This window comes from Thermobia domestica, chromosome 5 (genome assembly GCF_964235325.1).
Source record: "Thermobia domestica chromosome 5, izTheDome1.hap1.1, whole genome shotgun sequence".
Taxonomy (NCBI): Eukaryota; Metazoa; Arthropoda; class Insecta; order Zygentoma; family Lepismatidae; genus Thermobia; species Thermobia domestica.
In genome coordinates this window covers 183,854,585-183,867,051 of record NC_137458.1, presented here as the reverse complement: position 1 = coordinate 183,867,051, position 12,467 = coordinate 183,854,585, and the positions used below count along the sequence as shown (strand labels likewise).

At 35.7% G+C, this 12,467-nt stretch overlaps 1 protein-coding gene across 49 annotated transcripts in view; it reads left to right on the top strand.

The window, feature by feature from the left end:
• The first annotated feature begins 1,693 nt into the window (after nucleotides 1-1,693).
• Nucleotides 1,694-12,467, top strand: part of LOC145686312 (uncharacterized) — a 955,404-nt gene continuing 944,630 nt past the window's right edge. For 4 of the 49 annotated variants that reach the window (XM_081759478.1, XM_081759481.1, XM_081759463.1 and 1 more), the window contains exon 1: nucleotides 1,706-2,144. The gene's annotated coding sequence lies outside the window, so the exon portion shown is untranslated. Of the gene's footprint in view, nucleotides 2,145-12,467 lie in introns of all 49 variants that reach the window. The other 45 variants (XM_081759466.1, XM_081759475.1, XM_081759476.1 and 42 more) reach the window with 27 other exon arrangements.

Sequence of the window (12,467 nt, the reverse complement as noted above, 5' to 3'; positions counted from 1 at the left end):
TATGTGGACGAAGAAAATAAACCTTGTCGTTTTTATAAATTAGTGCCTGTAGAAAATGCCGATGAAAAATCCCTTAAAGAGAAAATTATTCAAGCATTTTCCGAAGATGGCATAGATATTTTTAATCTTAAAGAAAAACTGGTTGGATTTAGTTCGGACGGGGATGCAGTGTTTACTGGGAGAAACGAAGGTGTTGCTGCTCAAATTAGAAGAAATGTCAACCCGTGCCTAATTAGCGTACACTGCATGGCACATCGAATTGATCTTGTTTCTGAAAGAGTTTTTGGTGTTGTGAATGCTGTTCACAACTTTGCATGTTTGTTAGGCGAACTTTACCAGGTGTTCAGTAAGTCATCTACAGCTGCAACACTTAAAAGTATCGCGACAGTCACAGATGCCGCAGGACAAAAATTTGAACGATTACAGTGGTTCGGATTCACCTTAAACTGTAAGTCCACATTTCATAGCCTCGCTGCTGAAAAGGGTCATTAAACTTAAATCAGCAAATCAATCGTATTATAGTGTTTGTGCTTTTATTTTCTAAAGTTGAACGTCCTATGAATATTCACCACGGCTAAGGAAGACGGTCATGATGAGATGAATTATAATGGTTGATTAGGATAATGGAAGGAAGCGAGAGGACCCCGAGAAAACCCCCACACAATTGTTTGTATACCGCAAGCAGAATTTGGCGCGAGCTAGGATCCAGCCGATGATTCCACGCACCTGAGGAGAGCGCTCTACCACTGAGGCAACAGGGCTTTTTGTTGTCTATCAAGTATTTGTATTGAAATCATTATTTATAATAATATATTCTTGCTAATAATACAAGATAATAGATACATAGTATTATTTAGACTTACAAAGGTGACCGTATATCTGAACGACCAAACTGAAACACTACGTACGTAGCGAAGAAACGAGAATTTCATAAATAATAATAAAAACTATACTCTGACTCTACAGCTCATGAGGATCTATGGCTTGCCAGGTGGAGCGCTTCAAGTTAGTAGTTCTAATGCTTGGTTAGGACATCGGTTCTCAGGGACTATTATTTCTGACTTATATATCTCTACTGATATTTTCGCGAATGTAATCTTCAATATAATGGTAAACACAAGGGTACTGTGCTCCCACTAGAGTCTAACCCTGGACCATACGCACCGAAGTGTATATTAAATGCAGTAGATGAGTTACCGGTACCAATTTTGGTTAAATGAATAAATAACATTAAAGTATTTTTAAATAACAATTACGACTAGTTTGAACATTATTATTATTATTATTATTATTATTATTATTATTATTATTATTATTATTATTATTAATCCATTAATATTTCAATTTTTGGAGGCTTCACGAAGCATTAGTGTGGATCGCTGAACTTCTTCCCCCCCCCCCATTTTCAAATGATTTCCCACCCTGCTACTGGTACATTAACATTGTATTAAATATGGTGGTATGTCAACGGAAAAGTTAGAGAAACCCTTATTTAGTTTATTACCACTCATTCCTTTTTAGTAGACCCTACATGAGCCATAGCATTTAATATAGTTATTAGTTTTCCACCAAGATAATAATTATATTAGGCCGAATGTCTACATGCTAAAGCAAATTGTAAACAGCTGTAAAATAACTATTTTTACAAGCTCTTTGTAGGGAGTGAAAAGAGCAACACATTTTCCGACGCCCTGATGCCATTGAAGTGTTTCTGTCCTCTCTCCCGTCTCTCTCGGTCGTTGTCTCAGGAAAGCTCAATTTTAAAAGCGAGACATAGAAGGAGAAGGAAAGCTTTCATTGCAGGAAGGGGGCGTGACAAGCGAGTGAGGGAGCACTGGCTGCAAGCAAGTGAAGTACCTGGCTGATGGGCTTGCTTAGTCGGACACGGACTGTCAGTGCTGAGTGTAAGAGGCTGTGTGAGTCAGTGAGGTTGTGTTTCTTTTCATATTATTGAATTCTTATTTGCGTAGTGGAAAAGAAAAGCAGTTAGTGTTTGCTTGATATTTAATAATATAAGTGCTTATGTGTAATACTATGCAACTTACAATTTAGTTTGGAAGTGAACCATGAGAAAGCTTTGATTCATCTGTTGCTTGTTCTCCATAGCCTTGAACTTTTTGAAGGGTGAAGTCAACCAACTCGACGTAAGTGCACTGTGTATTCTCTGTTCCTTCTCTGATAACTACTGTAGTTTTTGAAATCCAGCAGCCGTATACTTTGTCATAGTGTTTTCATCTCATTGATATCTTTTTCAGATTGCGATACTCCCGCTTAGAAATTGAAATTTTACGAGTGGAATTTATTCACAAAAGAAAGGCTAATATGTAAGGAATTTATGAGGTGCCAACCTTTAGGTGCTGCTTAAAGTGTTAATAAGTAAGCGTAGCTACTATGTAACCCTCAATGGATTAACTATTGCAAAAATTATACACTCTTCAACATATTACAATTACTTAAAGTATTTTGGTCTCAGTGGCTTTAAGTAGCTTATTCGGCGCCATTACACGCCTCTCTTCGCTCTCTCTGTCCCAAATTTTTCCTTGTAGGTTGGGGACATGCTTTCTTCAAGAAAATTTTCAGGGTAGAGAAGATGAATAAAACTGTAAAGGTCCGAACTGCGATATTCTTTTGGTATGATGTGTATGTCGTGGATATTGGAAATTTGTGAATATAGATTTTTACACAGTGAGCTGAAGGGAGGATAATGTACGGACGTGCCCAATAGAAGATTAATATGTAATCCCGTGGAACAAACACTTGTTACCAAAGAAGGATATAGTATGCATTAAGCTGCAACAGTTCCCAAAGGAGCAGGACGCTCATACGTTTAGGGATTATTCACTGAGTATGTACGTACTTACAAAGGGGGTGACAAAGTGACTTTTATTTACTTATCGACTGATACGAAAATCAGGATCGCACCTGTACTTTATATCTCCATGTGTAGTGCCCTTGTACTTTATCTTGACTATTTGTGTGTGTGTGTGTGTGGGGGGATTTATCGCATGTCTTGTGCAAATGGATACTTCTTACTATTGCACTACGTAGAAAATTTATGGTATTTCATGTAGAAGTGGTAATAGAACACAGAAGAAACGCAGATCAGGGGGTTCTCATGTATACTGTTACCCAAAAGAAATTCCGTGAAAGTAAGGTCTGATAAAAATCTAAATGCACTGATAGAATATCTCTCTTTAAAACATTAAGGAAGTAGGGCTAAGCTTCCGCAGATGGCGGCCCCGGGTAAGGCACATGAACCAGTTTTCAACGTTGTAGTACTAGTTACGGCATTTATTCCGAAGTTGGGCGTCCGCTTTCGCCACGTTTTTTCGCTTTTATCTCCTTTCCACATTTTCTGCAATTTGTTATTAGGTTCATTAATCCGTGCTCTTCACAAACTTTTAAAAGATTTTGCCCGTTGTCAACGTATTGCTTCACAAATGTTAAAACTGTTAGTTCATTGCCCTTGTACATTTGCCATGTTCATAACATAAATGCTAGTTTCTTTCCCACAATGCAATTGTTCGATTACCTTGCAGCAAGTAGTTCCCTCCGCTCGGCGTATAGTCCCATGTTTATAACCGCTTATATATAACAAATAAAAAGATTTTCGAGGCCCTTATATATTATCAAGCACACAAACCATCAAATTATCCATATCTTTCCTGTAAATTTTTAAAATATTGCTGGAAACGGACGCCCAACTTTGGAACTTGACCCCTAGTTACATGGTATTTTAGTATGCATCATGTAGAATTACGACTGTTTCATTTCCGTCGTTCATTTTTCAGTATTAATCATAAATTTCTTATTTTCATGCTTCCTTTTCTCTTTCCTACATACGTATGCAGCATTACAGTGCAAAGTTAGTACCCTCCAACTGACCCATGTTGCATACTACGCACTACTTAGATATTACTAAAACAACGAATCCTTACAGTATTACATAAATAAGCTTTTAAGAGGGCGTTTTGGAGTGTTTCTCCCTGTCAAACTCGTGCCCTTGGCATATTAAGGATTATAAAACTCATACGTAAATACTTCTTTCCTGTGTACTATCCCGTTCTAGGGGGACGAACTTATATTCATGAAAAATGCATTTCTTTTAGCATAACATACACTAAATAAGCTCCATTGCTAGTTTCAGATTACCTAACTCCAGGGGGCTGAACACACATACAGTGTGGACATATGGCATAAAAACTACAGTGGCAAGGTTCTAGAACACAGTGGGGGCCAGTGTTACCAATTTTGGAAAAAAAAACCGCTAAATCTAGGGGATTTGGCTTCAGGATAGCATCAAAAAATGACAGTTTGGCGACTTACACATATAGCAACTTTTGTGCTGCGAACAACTTGTCCTGTAATCAAGTACTATTAGCTCGAATCAGTTCCGATATATGTTTATTTTCCTTTTGCATATTTGAATCAGCACAGGTATTGACAAGCTGGGAAACTACATAGCATTTATCTCCATATTACCGCTTTGATTGCTCTTATCTCCTGTTCTACCAACTCCAACCTTTAATGTCTTTTAGTTTGCAGAGCTTCCGTTTAGAGGTACAAATAATGCATTACCGATATCAAACTCACGGGCGTCTCTGGCGGGATGACAGAAGGGACGCGTGCCCCCAAATGTTTCGAGTACGAGATAAATGGATCATAGCTGTATATATTTAAATCTGTTTGGAAGAAGTAAGCAGAACGAATTAAAGTTATGTCTGTTGTTTAGTGATTAAAATGTCCGCTTGACTGTGACTTTGAAAGTTTTTTTTTTTTCTTTCTTTCTTGAGGTTACTCTTCTTGATTTGTCAAAGTAGTCTCGGTTGCAGGCTCACATATTTTTCATTGCTTAACCAGCAATAAATGGTTTCCATGACGAAGGAAGACTGGAGAAGGGAAGGAAAGGATAAGTCTGCAAATTAAGATAAGTCTACATGATGGAGATACACAAAAGATTCGAAGGTGACAAGAGGAATTAAAAAAGACAACTACTATGACAATATAAAAACTAAAGATAGAAATGAGTGTTTAATGAGCGAATTGAGCTTGAGGAAGATGAGAAGAATACATTGAGGAGCCGCGTGACAGCAAGAATAAAATGTACATTTTAGACATTAAAACGGGAAACGAAGTGAACGAGGACGGTTTATTGGACAAGTTCAAAAATACAGCGAAATGAAGAACAAAAAGGTAGATATATCTTTTGAGTTTATTAAAGAGTACAGAAGAAGCAAAGTCAAAAATTCGAAATTCGCAATCAAATCAAGAGTATTATCGTAAGACTTCTTTCAGGGAGTTAAGATTTGTGTTAGCTAAAAATTCGAAATATATGAGGACTATAAAACTATACTGCTGCAGATGCGTTTAAGAACTGAGTAGGAATTCACCGCTAAGAATGTCGAGGTGAAGAAATTACCTTAGAACTATATAATACATAAACTTAATTTTTTTCGGCAAGTAACCTTCCAGTGAAAGAAAATTATAATGAATTGTGTTGGTAAAGGTAGAAAGAGCGGATCCCGTTAGTAAAGTAGATTTCAGTTTACTCATAATTTTGGCGTAATTTTAGTTGGGGCCCTACTACCATTGTAGTCGTTCCCCCCAATTTTAACATGCCAGAGACGTCCATGATCAAACTGATTATCTATAGAAGCATGAGTAGGAGTGAAGTGTGTAAGATTTTTGTCTTTATAGACTTTTACTTTTGTTCGTTTTCCTAAATTAATTCCTGATTTCGTTGAATTGAAATTGATCATAAAATTAGAATATGTGAAGAGCTTGTTTCCAAACTCCACCTAAGTTATTTTTTGTAATTTTACAGGAGAAGCAAAAAACGAGTATCGCTCTTGTTCTACATTTAATGAAAAATATTTGAACGATATCTTTTATGTAAAGTGGTACATAACAACATGCTAAATTTTAAGAAATTTCTGATTTTAGGTTTAGGCCTAAATGGCGGGAAAATGTTTCATTTCTGTCCAAAAACCATTTAAATCCAGGGCCGTGCCGTGGAAAATCAGCACCCGGGGCGAGAGTACACGACGGCGCCCCCATACATATATTCCAAGCAATTTTTCCTTTTTCGTCCCCATTACTTCGGCGCCCGGGGCCATCGCCCCGCTCGTCCCCCCCACGGCACGGCCCTGCTTAAATCATATGTTTTGTGTAGAAAAAAAATCAGCTACTGCTCAATGGTTACACTCTACTATCAATATATCTTGCAAAACATATAAAATAATAATTATAATTTATATTTCATTTTACTAGGTGCTTATTTACACTAAGAATAACATGATTTGTGTTTTTAATGAGTTTTTATTTATTTTGGTTATAAGATTTATATTTTAAACTTATATTTTTTTAATGTACTTTTATTTCTTTGGACATTCATATATGAACAAAACCGATTACACAAAATTTACAAAATTTTGGAGCAACAACAATGCTCGTACTCAGTACAACAAAGAAGAAACATTGTGATTTTGTTACCTATAAAGTATGATACTTTTTTCCAGACATTCCCGCTTTCTTTATAGGAAAGGCTCTTCAAAATTTTCGTATAGCAGTTCATTGGCAAATTTTGCGCTATCCCTATTAAGTGCCTCTTCATAGACAGCTTGGTCGTCGTCATTGAGCTCTATAAACTTTGAAAGTTTTTTAACGTCTTCTTTCTTTACATCACTTACACAATTTACACTGGGAATAGTACTTGCATTTCTGAGGCTTGGGACTTTTGTAAGGTTCCTCTTTAAAACAATTGAGTAAGAGTTTGACCCTGCATAAATATTTCTGTGCCCAATAGATTTATATTCTTTGCAGAACCAAAGTACACGCACTTGTGACAGTTTTATTGGCATCGCTGATTTCAACGCATCTTTGGACAACCTCTTAGTCTTTGCACACCCAATGCTCCCCAATCAGAGAAATGGTAACAATGAATATCAAACTTTCAAAGCAGATAAATAATACCGACGAAGTGGAGTTTGGAATTAATATTTTTAATGACTTAGGCGCATTTTGGAAAAGAAATGTGATTTTTTACATTTAATTTCGAGACTACTTACGTGAGTTCTGAGAGATTATATAGTCAGGCATATGTATCTACGACTAGAATGCTAGTAGACCCCAACTAAAGTTAGGTCAAATTATGAGTAAACTGGAATCTACTTTACTAATGGCATCCGCTCTTTCTACTTTTAGCAACACAATTACAATTTTCTTCAATCACTACTTGCCGAAAAAAAAAAAAAATTAAGTCTGTATATAATATGGTTCTTATGTAATTTCTTCACCTTGACATTCCTACCCCGTGAATTCCTGCTCAGTGTTCTTAAGCACATTTGCAGTAGTGTAGTTTTATAGTCCTCAAATATTTCTATTTTTTAGCTAACAAAATCTTAAATCTCTGAAGGAAGTCTTACGATGACATTTGATTTGATTGCGAATTTCGAATTTTTGATTTTCATTCTTCTTCTGTATTCTTAATAAACTCAAAAGGTGTATTATGTACCTTTTTGTTCCTCATTTCGCTGTATGTTTTTGAACTTGTCCAATGAACCATCCTAGTTTACTTCATTTTCAGTTTTAATGTCTAAAATGTACAGTTTATTCTTGATGTCATCCGGCTCTTTAATGTGTTCTTTCAATCTTCCTCAAACTCAATTCACTCATTAAACATTCATTTCTGTCTTTAGTTACTACATTATCACAGTAATTGTCTTTTGCTGCTTTTCTACAGTATTTGCATGAAATTTATTCTCATATATGATATCCAAATTTCTCTGTTTTTAAATTCCTCTAATCACCTTCGCTTCTATTGGGTATGTCCATGGTAACTCACATTAAGTAATGACGTATATTTTGAAGAATACTAACCACAAATAAACTTAAACGCTCCGCTTTTTTGTTTTAAAGGAAAGCTGTCATACAGATAATTACCAGATATCGTGATTTTATTTGATATAGCAAACCTAGGAGAAAAGAAGATACTATAGTAACTCAGGTTACAAATTTTTTCCCTACATTTAGAACCTGAGATTTTTCAGTACATTTTCTTTTGTGTTGGCATAGCTATGTGCTGAAATTACTATGTAATATAGGGACATACACAATTTAATTATGACGAAAATATTAAATTTTTATTTACGTTTTATGACTACCTATTTTAATGGAATATGCACAGAGTCCGGTAACTCACGTTACATTTGTCAACGATCTTTTATTATTAAGTATAAGCAACATAAATTTATAATAACTTGAAATAAGCACAGTTTAATTAAGTTAAACATTGAATTTTACTTTAAGAAAACGTTTCACCAGTTATATGAAATTTTACTTGGGATACCGACAGAAAAAAATAAGACCTATGTAATAATAAATAAAGCTTGTATAGCATAATCAACATTAAAACTTAGTAGATTAAAGGTAACCTACGGAAAAAATAAGAAAATGGTTATTCTCTGAAAAACAATGATGCCAGCTACATACAACTATATCTTTATCAAAAGAACAACTTAACTAAAAATTATAACTATATATCTTTCATGAATTTTTGTCCCTGTTTCCGTGGACATGCCCTATTGTATATTTATCTGTCTTTGTAGATTTCCCTTCTTGATTCGCAGATAAACTTTCTATACATCTTTTCTATGCGTGTGATCACGAATATTTTGCATGAACTCTTTGTGCAGCTCAGAAATTATGCGTTGACAAGGTTGACTTTTTCCCTTTGGCAGTAACATATGTTTTAACGTGATACTGATTAGTCATTGCCTCTGTGCTAGTAACCTGATTGCAAATCATTTGAAAGTCTTTCAAATATGAGACCATCTGGATATTGACTTGTTGTAACCACTTTTTTCAACCTGTTCAAAGTAGTCTGAGTTACCCAGTGTGAAGTCAGCCACAAATAATATTAAAGCATGCGGCAATATATTCGAATTGTGGAAATCCTATTTATCTTAGTGTTTTCTTAACATTACTTCGTTTGCCATAAATTTTTGTTTGACTTTCTCTCGTACTGTAGTTTACAATAAAAGTATTCTGAACCATGAATCTACGCATATGCGATGACTGGGAAGTTATTAAAGTAGTAATTTGTTCTCACGTGACTAAATCTTAGCGTTAGCTACCAGCAGAGTTGGCTGCTTTAAACCAGCTGTTTTTTTTTTTTAAACAAACTGGTTTAAAAAAAAAAAGCCGAGAAATGCTTTAAATCGTGTGAACTTCATGGTGACGTTTCCACATATCAGACCATCTGCATTACTTTTGTCTCCTCTCCACCTTTTAATCAAGGTGTCCCATGTTCAATTCTCGGTCGAACCATAACCCTTCTTTCATGTGTAAACCAAGGAGCGGTTTGGATGTCACTTTACAGCGAAAGTCTTCTTTATAACCACGGTATTACATAAAGATGTTAAGCCTAAACATACGAAGTCTGGTGGGAAGCGCGCACGCCTTTGATGCAAGGTGTCATGGGTTTGATTCCCAGTGGAATATGATCGAACGCTTTATGGTGATTTGGATTCCATCGTAAACTATAAATTCACGTCTCATATAGACTCAGAACTTGGGATGCGCACGAGACGAGTCGAGTCAGGATTTTCCTGACAAAATTCGAGTCGAGACATCACTTTTACAGCACATTTTCGAGATGAGACTGCCACAAATCTTGTCTCGTGCGCATCCCTACTCAGAGCTAAAACGAACCTTATATTTTAAGGGAAAAGTTTGTATAATTGATGTTTAAGGATCTGTTGATACAGCAATAGAAAATATGATATGACGTTCCGAGAGAGGAAGGAAATATTCGGTTAAAGTAATAAACACAAAGGCGAAAGATGAACCACCTTTCTTATGAATTTGCATATAATTAAATATTACTAAATTATTTAAAAACTAACAGGTAGACTGGGATTTGGCAAGTTCTTCATATAAAAACTAATCTATTTCGGACAAAATAATATCATTTGTGGCGTGCACTCAAAATCCTGCGACAGTTCAAAAGGTGCTTGAATTGCTGCTGTAGAAAGCCAGAAATTTTGCTGGGAGTTGATGCACTGAATATACAGTTCGTGGCATAGAAATCGTTACAAATATTCTAGGTCGAAATTAACAACAACTCTTGCTCCGTTTGCTTATGCATTCAGAAACACACGTGTCGATCAACTGCTTCCTTCTGGTATTTAATCCAACTCACGCCCCTCCTCCATCTCTCCTTGCCTAAAACAGTGTGTGTCTTTGTTATTAATATACTCTTTCCATTCAAACGATAAAACAAGAACGTGCTATACATGGTTTATAGCTCTCTCTCTCTCTCTCTTTCTTTCATTCGTTTGTTCTGAAATGCCTTTTTAGAGCCTGAATAATAATAATATTAATAAAATGTCACGAAATGTTCCCATAGCTTCATAAACGCCCTCATTTGTATTATTTTCGTTCTTCAACGATTGCAAGCTAGGAAGATGCTCCTTGTGAAATCTATTGAAATTGTCAATCACGGCAGTAAGTTTTGTGCTTATCAAAGTCTGTAGGGCGCAGAACTTTAAAAACTATTGACATAAATGAGTGTTTCTCAATGATTAATTACATTTCTTTTCAGTAATTGCAAGCAAATGTTTCAGGAGCGTCAATTGGCCAAAACAGGAGGGTGTGATTCACCTATCCCTTGAGTTTTTCATAAAGACATATTGTTTGATCAAGTAAGTTTTTATATTTTACACAAAAATATAAGAAGTGGAACTTATGTCGGCAGAGAATCCCTCCTGGGAAAATCTAAAATGACACTGCTATTAGCAACAAATCTAGAGAGTTACGATAGCACATTACCAGAGTACTTACATTTGGTTTCAAAAGTCGGTTTCATCTCAAACCATGTGTTTTCATAGTAGACGACATTGAGAGAGAGATTCAAATATGGAAAGAGGGATGATTTACATATGCAAGTTTAGAATTAGAGAAAAAAATGATCGGACAGCATCAATATTATGACAAACCTTGTGATTTTGTGAACGAGGAAGGAAAGTTTCCGAATTGCGAGGATCATGTCAGGCAGTTGTCCATTTTTCAAAACATCATATTAAAAGTATTTTAAGTGCCTAACTGGAATACTTGATGATACTGAAGTCACATCTGCTCATTATATATCCATGAAAACAAAACTTTCATAATTACGTTAATATTGGTTTAATTAGTTTAACTAATAAGTACACCAGTGACATATTCTGGTACAAATTATTATTGATAGGCCATCTGATTATAATGACAATTTAAAACTTTTTTGTTTAAAAAAAATAAATTGTGTAGAAGGCATTCTGTTAAGTACAAAGTTTGATGCGTATTTATTAATGTAGGTTAATATCTGAGTAATAAAGCTATTATTACTAATTACCTGTATGTAGTATCTTAATTTGCAATTCGTCCAATTTTTATATACGTGATGAATTACATGAGAAAGAAACTGATCAATTATTGATCTGCCAAAGTATGTCATACAGTGAGAAATAATACTTGCGAGCAAGGCAGAGAAACAGAATATTTATTAAGTCTAATCCTAATATTATTATTCTACCGCAACAAACTAAATTCCTGGACAGTCCTTAGGAGGCCTAGACTTATGGCACTCATTCATGTGCAGTGATGTGTTGTCAGCAGATCGTTACCCTCGCTGTTAACGCTGTCTTCCTAGACCGCAGTTCGCTACTTTCTCTTTCAAGTACCTTCCCAATTGTCCCCACAACACTGGGTGGACGCCGCAACGCCAACATCGTCTGGTGAGTACGGAAACCCCAACACTGTTTGATGAGTACGAATGGTCACACCCATTTTTCCTCCGACCAGAACCGGCACTTCTTGACATTGCTTATCTCACGGGGAGTGATATTTCAGTGTGGCTAGGGCGTTGGTAATAAAATAATAAAGCATATTGAAATAGTGAGGAAATTAGCTAGGAAATATACAGAAGTACCTTCAATGGACTCTTTATTGAACGGAAACTTGTGCTAAACGGAAATATTTCTCGGTCCCACGAATTTACTGGAAAACATCGTGTTGAATTCCCTTCTTTAGACGGAAACTCTTACGCTGACAACGGAAATCAAAATAAGCATCTTAAGGAAAATTTCAAGTTTCGGACTGCATAATTAAGGTATCTTTTATACATCCTACGAGGGCTTAGATATATATTTTTAACAAAACAGACAGTAATATGCAAACCGATGCAGACACGACGGATATACCTACCTTAATGAGAATTATACGAAAAGTTTGAAAGAAGAGGTGGAGGAAGAAAAGAAATAAGGCATTAAGTTGGAAGGAGAGTGTAGGCTAAAGACGTATCAAGATTCTGTCAAAAGCTTAAAGGAACTGCAACATTTGCCTTAAGTCGAAATGGCACTAATATGCTTAGTGTGGTTTCTTAGGCTAAAGTCTCTGTAGAAAGTTGAGCAGACAAGTAGCGGTGTGTG